We start from the raw sequence: 14,317 nt of genomic DNA on the forward strand, positions 1-14,317 counted from the left end.
TCTGGGCCTGCTCCCCGCCGCCTTCTTCCTCCTCCGGCCTCTGAGACTGGGAGCTGCCTGCCGCCTGCTGTCGTTGTGGTCGCAGCCCACAGCAAGCGCTTTGTGCTTCTCTTCATCATCGGCTTCCTCGATGCTTACGAACTTGTCGCTGGACTTGGAATCCCCATCCCTTGGTGCGCGGCTGCTAAATCCCTGTTGCTTGCCACGTCATCGAATTCAGACTCGAATTCCTCTGCTGCTTCTGCTTCTCCTTCTTCTGCTGCCTCTCCTCCTTCTTCATTTAGGGAAGCTGGTATGTTCTACTGCTGCAGCTGCAGCAATTGATGCACGACATGTTTTGCCGCATCGGCAGCCCAACCCTCCTCCCCACCATTCTCTGCTGGTGCTGCTGCTGTCCGGAGCAGCTCCTGCGCACTGGCCGTGATGTCGAAACCGCCAAGCCGTGTGATTTCTAGGAGGAAGTGGACGTCCAGCTGGGCTTGGGCGCCATGGTCGATCCACGACACCAGCTGGTTGCTCGAGAGCCAGGAGATGAGCACCTCCATTAGCTGCTACAACAGCTCCTTCGTGGTCCCGTCCTCGCCTCTCAGGATGTCACCGTACGTATCCTTGAGCCGCCTCACCCGAAGGAACACCTCCTGGAAAGCCAAAGATGGCATCTGTTGACACTAATTTGCACCAACACACTCGAAAATGCTAGAACGCGCAGCAAGATCGTCAAAACGATCAACACCAGCAGCCTCCCTGCGCCGACCGGTTAGACCGGTATAGCGGACCGGTCAGACCGGTACTCCAGGAAGACGGCGAAGACACAGAACCAAGAGCTCGGGAGGGACCCCGTCGGAGCTAATGGAGCTAGGGTTGCTCTGAGGTCGGCAGGTCACTCAGAACGCCATCGAACGCCGTGGAGACGAGCGAAGAACAGCAGATGGGGTTGGAAAAGTTATGGTTTAGAAGTAAAAGGTAAAGGATAAATGTGTGAATCGATTGAGATTTTCCTCAATCGGCCTTAGCCTTTATATTTATAGGCCGGAGAAGACGTACCCCTTCACGAGTAGGATTACATGAGGACTCTTTACAAAAATCCTAATTCTACTCGGACTGTACAGACCAGACCGGTCTGACCGGTCGGCCCGACCGGTCAGACCGGTCGATCTCAGCAGGTGCCAAATTTGGCTGTCAACATATGCCCCCCTGCTTTTTGGTGAGTTTCACAAGCCAAAAATTAAGAACTATCTTGATGTACATGTTTTATACAGAGCATACAACTCTAAAAATAAAATTAAGGGCGATATCCAATACCGGCCGTCTTCGTCTTCACGCACTTTGCCAAACGCTAGGATAGAATTTCTTCAAGAATCTCCCATTGATAGCCCTGGGTAGACGTTCACCTTGCACCGTCTCCACCATATACGAATTTCCGGAGATAACTTTGACAATCTTGTATGGATCCTACCAACTTGGCGACCATTTGCCAAACTTGTTGCTTTTCATCCCAAGAGGCAAAATTGTCTTCCAAACCAGATCCCCAACCTTAAAAGATTTAAGTTTTACCTTTTTATTGTAAGTTCTGGCCACCCGAAGCTTGTCTTTCTCAATCTCCTTCAAAGCCTTCAAACGCTTGTCGGTCACCTCATCAATATTATCCATCATCAAATCATAGTAATCAACAGCGGAGAGGTTATTTTGCTTTGCCAATCTATATGCGTCCAGATTTACCTCAACGGGTAAAACGGCCTCTTGACCATACACAAGCTCAAAAGGAGTAACCTTAGTAGAACCATGTCTAGATATACGATGAGCCCACAATTAGGGCTGGAAAAAAAGCTCGCGGCTCGCGAGCCGGCTCAGGCTCGGAGCAGCTCGGCTCGGAGCGGCTCGCGAGCCTGGAACGAGCCGAGCCGAGCCGAGCCTCTTTTCTAGGCTCGCTAAAATACCGAGCCGAGCCGAGCCAGCTCGCTCTGGCTCGCGAGCCGGCTCGCGAGCTGAGCCACCTATGGACCACTTGTCAATTGTCATGTAATTTAAAATGTTTTCTCTTCATTTTACCTTGTTGTGGCTATGGTACTATTAAAATCTTAATATGGTACTGTTAAAATCTTTATATGGTACTGTTAAAATCTTGATGTGGTTGCACTCTTGTATGTGATCTGTGAATCTGTGAACTGTGATGCAAATATGCAATAACTAGATGTGGCTCGAGAGCCGGCTCGTGAGCCGGCTCGCGAGCCGATAACGAGCCGAGCCAGGCTCGACTCGCTGGATGACCGAGCCGCGGCGAGCCGAGCCGAGCCTGGCTCGGCTCGGCTCGTTTCTAGCCCTACCCACAATGCTTCGGATAACACCTCATGCCACCTCTTAGGATTTTCTTCTATCTTTTTCTTGACAAGTTTGATCAAAATCGTATTACTAGACTCGGCCTGCCCATTGGCCTGAGCATAGTATGGAGATGAATTGAGCAACTTAATCTTATAAGATTCGGCAAAGGCACGCACCTCTTTTGATATAAATGAAGGACCTTGATCCGTTGTCAAAGTTTGTGAAATGCCGAATCTATGAATAATATATTCAGTAATATACTCAATTACCTCCCTATGTGTCATATTCTTCAAAGGAACTGGTTCGGTCCACTTAGTAAAATAATTTGTTGCAACTAACACGAAGCGATGCCCCTTTGAAGATGGAGGATTAATTTATCCAATAAAATCCAACCCCCAACCTCGGAACGGCCATGGTTTAATAATAGGATGCATCAACGCAGCAGGCACCAATTGCAAATCACCAAATCGCTGACATTCTTCACACCCTTTATAGTATCTAAAACAATCGGACAGCATGGTGGGCCAATAGAAACCAGCTCTTCTGAGTAACCACTTCATCTTGGGAGCCGATTGATGAGTACCACAAATACCTTCAAGAACCTCACCCATAGCAACCCGAGCCTGATCCGAGTCTAAATATTTGAGGAGCAAATCTTCGGCAGTTCGACGATAAAGTTCATCGTCAATTAAAATATACTTGAAAGCCAAACGCCGAATATTTCTCTCTGCGCCACGACCAGGATCTCTCAAATACGACATAAGAGGAACTCTCCAATCCTGGGCTTCGGCCAAGACGATTGAATCATCTTTTTTGGCCGAATCAGAACTAACAGCTGCATCACCGGTCGGACCGGTCTCTGGACCGGTTTGACCGGTCTGGACGGTCAGACCGGTTGCGCTGACCGGTCGGACCGGTGCGTCCAGAACCAAACACTCGGCTTTCGTTTGCATCGGCTTGCGAATGTTGAAATATTTTTTCGTAACATTATAGCCAGATGCTTGTTGCGCCAGAGTATTTGCCTTTCCATTCTCCTCCCTCGGAATATGTTTGATAATAAATTCATCAAAAGAAGAAATAATATCGAGGCATTTATCAAGATATGCATTTAGAGAACCATTATAATACTGGCATACCTTAGATATTTGCTGCACCACCAGAAGAGAATCTCCAAAGGCTTCAACATGCTTCACGCCCATGGATTGCAAGAATTCCAAGCCAAATAGAAGACTTCATACTCAACTTGATTATTTATGCAATCCTCCTTTGATCGGTTTGGGAACTCAGAATACCACTACTTGGAGAAATCAAGACAGCACCAATTCTTTGACCATCACCACAAACCGATCCATCGAAATATAATTCCGTGGTGTACAAGTAACATAGCCGACTTCTAGATCATGCTTGTCATTAATCCGATGCTCAACAATGAAATCCGCTATGATTTGACCTCTCATAGATTCCAAGGATTCACAAGCCAAATCATACTCAACTAAAGCATAAGCCCACTCGCCGATTCTATCACTTAAAATCGGCTTTTGTAACATGCGCTTGAGCACATCGGTTTGACATACTACTATGCAAGTAGTAGATAGTAGATAATATTTTAATTTGGTACAAGCATAATAGAGAGACAAATATAACTTCTCAGTAAAAGTATACCTTGTCTCCACATCAATAAGTCATCGGTTTATATAAGTGATGACATACTCTTTGTCTTCGGTTTCTTGAGTCAAAACAGCCACAATGATCTTGTCTTTAGCAGCCACATAAAGTCTGAAAGGAACCCTTCTCTTAGGCGCCTTGAGCACAGGTGGTGAAGACAAATAAACCTTGATCTTTTCAAAGACCTCTTGTTATTCTGCCCCCCAAGTAAATTCGGTTTCATTCTTTAACCGAAGAATAGAAGTAAGAGCATCAATATGTCTTATTACAAATAGTTTGCCAATTTTCTAGCTCGAATTGAAAAACTCCTAATTCGGCTTTTATCCGCTGATGTTGCAATTTTCAACCAGCTCAAGACCTCAAATACAAGATCAAAGTCTTGAGAGCCCCTTGCAAACTGATCTATTGCATAGAAACTTCATGAGGTAAATTATCATTTGCCAATATTTTGCCCCCCGAGCACTTAAATGTCGTCGAGCTCCATATTGCTGCTCTCTTGGTGTAGCCTCATGATCCACTAGCTCCTCATTGCCTTGTACCGAGAATGTTAGCGGTGTTTCTCCATCGCAAGGAACCGAAACAAGCATTGCCGATTTGGCTTTCTGTTCTGCTGCAACCTCAACCGGTCTGACCGGTTGCTCTGGGCGGTTAGACCGGTCGCTTGTACCGGTCAGACCGGTCACCTGAGGCGGTTTGACCGGTCGTGCTGGCTGGTCAACTGCTTTGACCCTCCATACCTTGCCTTGAGGGACCATTGGTTTGTAGTGGTTGGATTGTTTGTCCCTCAGCCTCTTGAACTCTTTTTCCTTCTTCTCCTAAGCACATAGACGTTGCAGCTTCCTTCTTTGAGTACGAGTCAACCTTGAAGGACACCATCTTGGTTGAAAGTACTTTGATATCGAGTTACTGCTGCTGGCCTCATGATCATTGGCCATGATCGGCCTTTGGATAGAAGGATTGACCGATTTACCAAAAACCATCGGCCTTGTACCCGCATCATTGACAACCACTTTGATATTGCCGATTTGCACAACATCATCGGCTTTAGCTTTCTCTGGATCAATAGTGGGTTGTACCTCTTCTTTCTTCTCCTTGACACGGTAAACCTATCTCGGAGAATGAGCTTTGCCCGGCCTCTGATGAGACCGGTCTGACCGGTCAGCGGCGACCGGTCTGACCGGTGCAGGCTGTCGCCTCTGACCTGATTGGTTGGATCTCAATCGTTCATGCACTGGTCGCGCAACCTTGCCGAACACAGGCCTTTTGTGATCCTCCTCCCTGTGGTGAGATGGTGGGTATAGCATCGGATAACAATACATCCAAATTCCTTCATGCCCCCATGTAGGATAAGAAAAACCCGATGCTGATGATGCCCATGACGTAGCACCATACACCTTCTGATGAGGCAATATTGTAGTGCTATCACCCCTACGCTTGCTGGATTCTTCCCTAGGAGAAGAATGCTTTCCTTGACGCGGAGGTGAACTTGGTTCTTTTTTTAGTGGCCGATCTTTTGGAACGGCCTTTGTGTATTTGTGCAGTAACTGAGCGAAGGTGAGCTTCTGCTTTGTAAAACTCCCCTGCACCTTTGACTCATTAACCTTCTGAGTACCACCTTCCGGCCGCTTAGACTTTAAAGTTCTGGGCCGGCCTTTTGTCTGACCGGTCTGACCGGTTGAGGCGACTGGTCTGACCGGTCGTGCCTGAGTTGCAGGCCGACTCGTCTTTTGAGAGGAACTTTCTTTCCCCCCGGGCCTTGAAGTTTTGACAGTGATCTTCAATGACTCCTTTCCATCAGGAGTTTTCTCCATCGTCACTTCCCTAGCCTGAATCTTGTCATTGATATTTTTCGGCCTTGGCTCACCAATGATAACATTTTTTCCTTTTGCTCCTTCGGCTTGTTCCGCCCGAATGAGTACCTTGACATTATCCAAATCAATCGTATGGACAGGGAATGACACCTTGTCATCTTTTACCTCATGCATTACCAATCGTTCTTCATTAACGGCCGATTGGATTTTTCGACGAAAGATATTGCAATCATTAGTTGCATGAGAAAAAGTATTATGCCACTTGCAATATGCATGCCGCTTCAGCTCCTCAAGCGGCGGTATGACATGAGACAACTTGATGTTTCCGCTTCTAAGCAATTCATCAAATATACGATCACGCTTAGAAACATCAAAAGTGAAACGAGCTTGTTCTTGCCGATTCTTTGGAATTGGCTTAAGCGATGAACAAGAACATGACTTTGCATCTGATGGCCATATGAATTCAGCAACATAAACTTCCTTTTTCTCATCGTCCGAATCAGATTTACAATCGACATGTATGGACCGATGAGTATTATGGGCATCTTTTACGCTCTGGAGTCTAAATTCTAAACTCAAAACTTTCATGTGCAAATAATTAATAGTGTAGTACTCAAAGCCTTCGAGTTCTTTTTTCAAATAAGAACGCAAACCATCAAAAGCTAAATCAGTCAATTCCTTTTCAGAAACTGTTAAATTGAAACATCGGTTCTTTATATCTTTAAACCTTCGGAAGTAATCCGAAGCAGGCTCATCTTGGCCTTGCCTAACCGATGCCAAATCCGACAGTTTAGCTTCATTGTGCCCATTATAAAAACGATCAGGAAACTTACGTTCCAACTAATTCCAAGATTGAATAGAATTCGGGGCCAATGAAGAAAACCAAGAAAAAGCGGTTCCAGTCAAAGATAATGAAAATAAGCGAATGCGCAAAGCCTCATGAAAACCAGCTTTTCCCAGTTGTAAGATATATTGGTCAATGTGCTCCCAAGGTGCTTTATTATCATCACCACTAAATTTCACAAAATCAGGAACACACCAACCAGCAGGAAAAGAAACTAAATCAAATTCAGAAGGATATGGCTTTTGGTATAATGTAGAATTACCTATATCCACACCGAATTAAGTTTTCATCGCACTAGCCGAATCCTCTTTTAACCTAGCGGGATCGGCTTTGCATCTACCACTCGTGGATGCTTGTGCTACAGAAGTAAGACGATGTTCTATAGGATTATCTTGTAGCATCGTCTGAACCGAACTTATCGGTGCATGCCCCGCAGAATTTTCATGTACATTAACAAAAATCGGTTCATGTGGAGAACCAGATTCTTGTGAAGGAGAAGGCTGCACACAATTTGTCATCTCATTGGTTCGGCTAAGGATTGCCGAGCAAAGAGTAGACATGTTCGGTGTAGATGTTACTAGGCTGACCACCATCGCACCGGTCTGACCGGTCTGTTGGACCAGTCTGACCGGTCCAGCCGCATTCGGCTGTACCAGCTGCAATGGTGATGTTTGCCCTACAAAATAGCTCGTCGGCATGCCATATAGTGGTTCTTGAACAGATGCTAGCATAGCCGATGAATTAACAGTTTGGAAAGCACAATTACCATCTACGGATTTGTCTTTTTTCATGATATCTATTTGATCTTTTAAATCATTCATGGGCTTATATATATCAGCAATTTTCTTATCCATAATAGATGATAATTGGCTAAACAAGTCGGAAGATGAAGTGTTTACATTGCTTATTACCTCGACTTGCTTATTCTTGAGCGTGAAGGAGGGCATCACGAAGTCTTGAACCCTCGTGATCTGGCCTTGCTGATTTTTCTTGAATCCCTTCAAGAATTGTGCTTTGAAGTGCTCCCTGACCACCAAGTACTCTTGGTGCTCCTCCTTGCTGAGTTCCTCGATAGATGTGGAGATGTTGTCTTCGTCGAGGTCGGTGATGACACCCATCTTCTTTGAGAACTAGATTAGATCGGTTTAAAAACCAGATTAATCTGTCCCCAGCGGAGTCGCCAAAAAGTGTGTTAACACTAATTTGCGCCAACACACTCGAAAATGCTAGAACGCGCAGCAAGATCGTCAAAACAATCAACACCAGCAGCCTCCCTGCGCCGACCGGTTAGACCGGTATAGCGGACCGGTCAGACCGGTACTCCAGGAAGACGGCGAAGACCTAGAACCAAGAGCTCGGGAGGGACCCCGTCGGAGCTAATGGAGCTAGGGTTGCTCTGAGGTCGGCAGGCCACTCAGAACGCCATCGAACGCCGTGGAGACGAGCGAAGAACAGCAGGTGGGGTTGAAAAAGTTAGGGTTTAGAGGTAAAAGGTAAAGGATAAATGTGTTAATTGATTGGGATTTTCCTCAATCGGCCTTAGCCTTTATATTTATAGGCCGGGGAAGATGTACCCTCTCACGAGTAGGATTACATGAGGACTCTTTACAAAAACCCTATTTCTACTCGGACTGTACAGACTAGACCGGTCTGACCGGTCGGCCCGACTGGTCAGACCGGTCGACCTCAGCAGGTGCCAAATTTGGCTGTCAACAGCATCATCTCATTATTCTCTGGTGGTGGTGCTGCTGCTGGTGGTGTTCCTCCCACCTTAGGTGGCGCTGGCAATGCCTCGTATGAATTGCAGGAAGAAGCACCTCCACACCTGCCCGGCCGCTTCTTTGATCAGGCTGCCCACTTGTCTCTGTGCTAAGTGCTAACGCTGTCCACGCCACCGTCGGGAGCAGGGACACCAAGGTGGAGTAGTTGACCAGCACGGAGAGCTGTCGCATGTACTGCCGCTCATCGTCTTCCTTTTTCTTCTTTTTTGGGAATGGGGGACGATGAACAGCTTCTCCTCCTCCTCCTCCTCTAATAGCAGCAATCGGTCTAGGATGGAGCGCACGTACTCCTGAACAAGTCTGCGACAAGCTGCACGGCTTCGCCGTCCATGCCAAGACCACCAAGACTTTGCAACGGGCCGTCCACAACCTCCTGTACCAGGGTCACGAATTTCCTTCCGCTGGCTGTCAGCAAGTAGTAGCGATGACGATGCTCGTCGCCTGCAGCAGCCGGCGTTAGGAGGATGAACTGACCCAGCACCTAGCTGATGTCAGAGGCCACCAGCAGCCGGACCAGCTCCTTGAGATGCCTGCCATACGCGGCCAGGGCCTCCCGAATGCAGGGCGCTGTGAGGCCAGCCACGACTTGCTGGGAGGCGATGCCGAGAGGCCTGAGCGGGGGAGATGATAAGTAGGACACCGCACACGCCGCGGCCTCCAGTGCCAGACCTAGGCTCTGCCCGATTTCAAGTACAACTTGTGGCAGCATCATGGATCTCACGTACTCGAAGAAGGCGGCGCTGAAATCCTCCATCTCCTCCCTAGCCCACCGGAGGAGCTGGGGAGTGTGGGGGACGGGTGCCCGTGCAGCGCCACGAAGCACCTCGACGCGTCGGCGATGGAGGAGAAGACCATGCGCGTGAGGTCCTTGATGTAGCAGTGACCTGCTGCTGCTTGCTGTGGCCACACGGTCATCGCACGGTACGTGCTGAAGAGCAGGTGGTTCGCCCGCTCCAGATCGCCGAGCCTGCACAGGCCGGAGAGCGCCTTGAGTAGCTCCGGCCGCCGCGTCCGCGGGTTGGCGGCCACGGAAGCCAAGCGATCGGCGACCCTTGCCTTGCTGGCGGACAGGGCGGCTGCATCATCGGCGCTGCAGCTGCTGCCCTACTGCCTCCGCATCAGGAGCTCCAGGGCCTCTTCCATATCCAATGCTCGGACAGAAGCACGTTCAGCTCCAGCTCCAGGTCCTCGTCGTCGTTGTCGTGCTGCCCCACCCCCACCCCACCCCCATGTCGGCCTCCTCGTCATTGGAACCACCACCTGAAGCTGGCAGCAAGCAGCAGTTGCTGCTGAGATGCTGGATCATCTGCCTGTGTGCTATGACCTAATGTTTCAGGCGCTGAACGTCCGTAGCTTCTTGCAACATCCTACTCAATTCATTGGGTCAGATGGAGTCAAATGTTGTTGGAAGGAATTGAATGTAATTTAATTGAATTTGAATCAAGGGAATTGAATTGAATTGAATTTGAAGCAGCAATAATCCCTAATCTATATCTATACTACTAGGTTCGTGCCCGTGCGTTGCTACGGGCAAAAGAAAAATACGTTATATCATATAACCCCATTTATCTAGAAGCAGCAACACTGGTATCCTGCATCTACCGTATCATGAGCTGAGATTCAACTTTTGTCATTCAAAGAGAGGACACAACTGACCTACTTTCATAAATATATATAGCTCTATATGTGCATTTCAGTTAGTGAAGCAATCTTGAAGAGTAATTTCAGTTAACCAAGCAATCAGGAAGAAGTATGTGCAAATACTGAAGTAACTGAATACACCATACAACAGCTTTATTTTATCAAGAATTTATCCGATTCCTTGAAGTATTGTACAAGGTCCGTACACCAGCTAAAAAGTAACTGATTTCACACATTTTCCTTGGCTAAGACACTACAACATCAAAAGCATCAGTACCCCACTTCATGTTGAGTTGAAAAAAATCTGGATTTTATTGACAAGGTATTGTTTGGCACAGCATCGGGCTTTGAATTGTTACAACATATTTGCAGGAAGAGATCTCCTTGATCGAACTGATTAGGACAGTGGGTTCAGACAAATCTAACCTGTAGGAAGAAGGCAGGGTATAAACAGTCAGATGTACTGACATGGATAATTTGATACTGTAGTAAAAATTGCTTTACTTAGAAGCAAAAATTATAGTGGATTCATAGTGTTAGTTTTTTCCCTCACCTTAGTCTCACAGGGAATGTCTGTGAGATCGCATACAGTCCCATTTGTGTACAAGTGGACATGATATCTGCAATGAAACAGGGACAATAGAAATTCATTCAAGTGAGCATCATGGCATAATAAACAGAATTTTACCCCCAGGCACACATGCACATGGCCAATAATTCATTGTGTGTGCTGGAGCATAAATAAAGAGTTGTATGCTCGCCCTGTAGAAACAGAGGTCCTTGAGAGGCTCAAGCAGCACATCTTGCTCCGTCATAAAAAAAATGAAGGAAAATTTATCATAAAAATGATCCGTGACTTACAACTGCTATGAAAATGCTCTCACAAATTGGACTTCACGAAAATGCCATTTTCATGAGAGGCAACCGCCATGACCTTCTTTTGTGGCGGTAATGCACAGCATCGACCTCCATGAAATATATTCTGCCGTCAGGTCTCCAAGATTGTTTTTGTGAGAGCCAAATCCCACGGGAAAGATGCCAGGAATGTTTTGCCTTTAGGCAAATTTATTTTCATGTCAACATAGAAACCTCCATGAAATACATTGAACTGTTATAAAAACACTGCAATAGCAAAAGGGCATATTTCATTTTTCATGTGTTAATGCCTCGATGAAAATAGTATCAATTTCAAGTCAAGTGCCACCATTGAAATAATACATTTTCATGAGAGTTCATGCCACCAGCAAAATGCACTAACACCAAGATATATGACTCATATATGATCAAATATTAATACAACAGACATCCATATGCCTCAAGTAGTCTTGCATATAAGTTCAAAATGATATATGGACAGTTGGACACTACAAAGGAGCATAAAGGTTCTACATTTGATCTCTGGGCTAATTTACACAGATTTGTACAGTTGCCAATTTTCTATTTTACACAAATAAACAATAACTTGGTGAACCAGTTTCACACTCCAGCATGTACTTATTTCCTCTAATGACATAACAGAATTTCAATCTAGCATGATGATTGTAGCTACTTTGGAAGCATGGACTATACAAGTGAATATAGGTTTCAGCATATATGTTCTAACCTGATTAGAACAGGCATCCAAACTTCCTAGATGGGCTAGTAGATCAGCAGGTGCTTCTTTGTGAAAATTCTCATAAAGCCTCTGCAATTGAAGAGTAGTCAGATGACGATACATGAACAGAACAAAAAATGCAGCTAAGGAAAATACCATTAAATCTAGCTACTGTACTTATCGGAATGGTCTCCCAAGTTAAATTGATCTGTTAGATGAAATGAAAAGAAATTAGTACTTGGACCTAATGCTGGAATCACAATGACACCGACAAGAATTGTAGCAGATAGCTGAATATATAAGAAACAACTTCATAGTCCAACAAGCCAACAGAATATCATATTGTACATTGCATATCCAGGATCTGGGAACAACATCTAATATTAGCTGTGCGGTTACACAGGAATGCCAACCCAAAAGTACAACACGAAAAGAAGTTGTTTGCTACATGCCTCGCCGAGCAAGACCCTACCCGGGCATACAAATACCAAGCAACAAGCTAATTGCAACACGTGCACCAAATAGCACGTTCTCAGCCTACACCCACTTGTTAGGTAGCAGCTCATACATCAACTGCCAAGGGATGGGGAATTTCATCAAAAAGGAAACAATCAGACCTGCATGTGTTTTTTACAGATATCAAGAAGGAAACAACCATTCGATGTGCAGATTCAGGTTACTTTGGATTACAGTTGCAGAAGTTTTCCTTTTGCAGGTTAAAAAATGATAGAACACATGCTTCTTCGGTCAATGTGATAACTGATATGTGAAAGCTGCACAGGAGAGCTAATTCACGATGATCTAGATTCTTCAACAGTACAGGAACACTACAATATTTACTAAGACAAGAAAATTAGTTGAACAGAAGTAAATTGCGAATCACCATCCATTGCCCCCTAAAGTGAAAACAATCCAAAACAACTAAAGTGTCTTCCTACCTGAATCTCCGCATCCAACCATACTTTTTGAGATATTGTAGGGAGATTATGATCCCTTCAATTCTTGAAAAAACTGTGCCCTGAAACCTCCAAAACAACATACAGTAACAAATACAGTTAATTTAGAAGGCACAGCTAGTGTCTAAGTGTATCGAAAGTCAAGAGCAAACAAGCAAAATGTATACTTGATAGGAAACAAATCTATTTTACGGACCTGGCAGTAGATCAATGCAAAGAGTAGTTATTTTATGGGTAATTCCATCAAGCACCTGGTATGCATCAGTGAGAGGTGGTGAGAAGCAAGTTTATAAGGTGGCAAGAAGGGAGACGGACGGCACCTGGTATACAGTGAAGATTGGAGGAGGCCGTGGAGAGAAAAAGGAGGAGGTTACCGGCAGAAAGAATTGGTGCTGAGACGGCCGGGCACGGCTGGGAACCGTCGGGCGAGTCGGGGACGGCGCGACCACGGGGGCCCAACGTTGAGCATCCTTGATGCGGAGGCAGGGCTGACGAGCGGGCAGGGACCAGCAGTCCCAACCCCGGCTGGATCCGCCCCTTCCTCTCCGCAGCAGCTGGATCCGCCGGCTCTCGCCACCGTTTTCGGTCGTGGCCCTTGAGGGCAGATGAGGCAGATGCGCAGGGGCGGCGGAGGGGGCAGGTGCGCAGGGGCGTGGCGGCGGAGGAGGGGCGTGGCGGCGGAGGAGGGGCGTGGCGGCGGAGGAGGCAGGTAAGCAGGGGCGGAGGAGAGAGGCATGAGCGGCCGCGGGCGGGGGCGGAGTCGGGCACGGCGCCGGAACGGCCGCGGAATGGGGAGTCGGGCGGCGGCGCGGATGGGGAGGAGGGCCGAGGGCGACAGGCGAGGGAGGGAGGGGGCGGGGGCGGAGGCGGAGGACGGGAGGGAGAGGGGGTGGGCGAGGGGAGGGTGGATCGGACGGGAACGATGGTAGCACGGATGCCATCGTCCGAGGCAGGACGAAGCAGAAAGCGACGACGGGTCGCACCAGCGACGTACGACGCAAAGCGGCGTCCCGCTTAGGAAATTTTTAGGAGTAGAGATAGAGATAAAAGCTGAAATATTCTAATACATTTCTCATTAAAATTAATTTGAAGATCCATATATAAGGTGGGTTGGTTGACAATCACTTGGTAGACCGAAAAAACTGATAAAAGTAAAATGATTATGCCGTTTTGACACTATTTTTTTCACCTAATTTTTTTTGAAAAGATCACCTAATTTTTTATCAACATGCATGTACCATGGTTTTAAATAGTGGGCTATAGCCCCGCTATAGCTCCGCTATAGTCTTTTTAGATAGTCCCCGCTACGCTATTTGTATTTATGCCGCTATGATAGTTATGGGTGCTAAATTGTGTTATAGCTGTGCTAAATGGCGTAGTTTTAGCGCTGTTATAGCCTTATACTTAGTTCAGTGCTATTTTTTTGGTCTTGTGGACAACTGAATATTTAATTGTATGAATTTTGTTGTACTATCAACTTACGTAATGTTCTCGTAGCCCTAAAAATATATTTATGTTTATGAAATTCGCTTATTACTACGTTTTTGTGCATCTATTACTTATATTTTTCATGATTTTATAATAAAATGCTATTTGACATAGCCCACTGTAACCTGCGCTATAGTCTTTTAGCATCGAAAAAAATACACCACTATTTACCATATCCCGTTATTTAAAACTAAAACTATGATGTATACCCACCTCCA

General features: G+C 46.3%; 1 long non-coding RNA gene across 11 annotated transcripts; it reads right to left on the bottom strand.

Annotated features, from left to right (window-relative positions):
• Positions 1-10,184: 10,184 nt before the first annotated feature.
• LOC120677692 lies at positions 10,185-13,470 on the bottom strand. 11 transcript variants are annotated; one of them, XR_005676406.1, is made up of 7 exons: positions 12,808-13,466; positions 12,594-12,680; positions 11,812-11,863; positions 11,665-11,745; positions 10,923-11,183; positions 10,615-10,681; positions 10,185-10,487 (listed from the first exon to the last, which is right to left on the bottom strand). It is a non-coding gene; the product is annotated as an uncharacterized LOC120677692 (long non-coding RNA). The 11 variants fall into 11 exon arrangements; XR_005676400.1 differs by having other exon boundaries at positions 12,594-12,673; positions 12,808-13,464; XR_005676410.1 differs by having other exon boundaries at positions 11,665-12,680; positions 12,808-12,862; positions 12,986-13,470.
• Between the last annotated feature and the right edge of the window lie 847 nt (positions 13,471-14,317).

The sequence above is a fragment of the Panicum virgatum genome, chromosome 6N, assembly GCF_016808335.1.
Source record: "Panicum virgatum strain AP13 chromosome 6N, P.virgatum_v5, whole genome shotgun sequence".
NCBI classification, from domain to species: domain Eukaryota; kingdom Viridiplantae; phylum Streptophyta; class Magnoliopsida; order Poales; family Poaceae; genus Panicum; species Panicum virgatum.